General features: G+C 40.7%; 1 protein-coding gene across 6 annotated transcripts in view; it reads right to left on the reverse strand.

Moving 5' to 3' along the window:
• FAM13B (family with sequence similarity 13 member B) overlaps nt 1-1,802 on the reverse strand; it is an 87,737-nt gene that overhangs the window by 17,014 nt on the left and 68,921 nt on the right. The gene's annotated exons all lie outside the window — the stretch shown is intronic.

A 1,802-nucleotide genomic window follows, 5' to 3' on the forward strand; every position in this document is an offset into this window, starting at 1 on the left:
AGGGAAAGGGTCCATTTTCACTTATATCCCCAATTGCCTACAAAGTAACCCGTTGCTTAAAATAGACCCTAAAAATCTTACCAAAGTCAAGACGAATAAACCAAGTTCAAGAGTGTGGAGAGCAACCATTCATGATCCAGATTATAAATCCATCTTGATTCAAATTATAAACCCATTGTGGTTCAGATAAAGATAGCCATCGTTCAACTGCAGTGGTACAACACTAATGTAAGCCTCCACAAAGCTGAAGCCACATGGAAAGGTCTGAGGTTCAGATCCGGAGGTCTCCCTGTATACTCCCTGTATACATACTGGGTGTATGCCTGGGTGTCCATGATCCCAGCTGGCCGAGGCTGGATCACAAAATGAAGACCCTGCTAGAGGGATCCGTGTCCCTCTCTCACTTTTAAATGGAATAAATCTAAATATGCACACATGCACACATACACACACACACACACACACACACCCCTACAGAGGTTGGCAGGTGGCATGATGATTAGGGCACTAGACTCCCGCATGGCCAACCACAGTTTGAGTCCTGGACTTGGAGGCTTTCTTTCTCATTTTCCCTCTCTCTCTCTCCCCCTCCTCCTTTTTTTCTTTGGCCAAATTAAAAAATAATAAGTAAAATTGCATAATTTAAAAAAAAACTACCAAGTAAATGTATCTTAATAACTAGTACAATGGGCTGACACTCAGATATGCATAGCCTACTCTGTGACTTAAGAATTACAATTTAATCTTTACATATGATTAGATATTCTTTAAGAATTATTTAATTTTATTTATCATTAATATCATTTTTTCAATTTGACCAGAGAGAAAGTGAAAAAGCAAGTCCATCTCCAGCACCAAATCACAATTGGCCATGTGGGAATCCAGAGCCTCAACCACCATGCCACCTGCAGGCCCCTATGATGATTACACATTCTCAATCTAAGACGAAATATCCACCAAAAAAATCTTAATTAACTGCCAAAACTCAAAATTGCTTAATATTTGACATATATTTCAGATAAGCTTTCTACTAGGTTGTCAGAAAAGTCATGATGTATTTTTTTCTTTTTTTGGGGGAGAGGTTTTTGCTATAGGGCGCATGCGTTCATCAGAAAGACAGAGACAAAGAGACAGAAAGCGAGAAATCATCCCCCCAGGGGGGATGGCCACACCACAATCCCTTCTCTCTGGATCTCGGACATGCATGCACATGTGCCCAGCGTGAATTTAAGCCGCTGGGTCTGGGACTTGAACCATGGTTGACTACATAGGAATCCAGTGACGTAGCCATTATGCCATCTGCTGGTCCTAATGGTTCATCTGAGTTACCGTAAACTGCTGGTCCTCATGATGTATTTTTCTAAGCAAAAATGCGTCATGATTTTTCCAATGACCCAATAGTATCAGTTTTATAAATATATAACTTATCTTTCAAAGGAATAGTACTAAAAAAGGAAAGACACATAAGAAAATATAGTACTACAGATTTCTTGTATCTTCATATGCAAATTTGATAAAAGAAGAAAAGGAGACTTTTTTATTTATTTATTTATTTTTGGGAGAGGTTTTTGCTATAGGGCATGTGCGCTCAAGACAAAAAGAGATAGAGACAAAAAGCGAGAAATCACCCCCCAGGGGGATGGCCACGCCGCAATCTCTTCTCCATTCTCCTCTTGGGATCTTGGGCACACACATACACACGCCAAGCCTGAATTTAAGCCCCCAGATCCGAGACTCAAACCGCGGTCGACTACATGGGAGTTCAGCGAAATAGCCATTACGCTAACTGCTGGTCCCAGGAG

This window comes from Tupaia chinensis, unplaced genomic scaffold (assembly GCF_000334495.1).
Source record: "Tupaia chinensis unplaced genomic scaffold, TupChi_1.0 Scaffold147608_1, whole genome shotgun sequence".
Taxonomy (NCBI): Eukaryota; Metazoa; Chordata; class Mammalia; order Scandentia; family Tupaiidae; genus Tupaia; species Tupaia belangeri.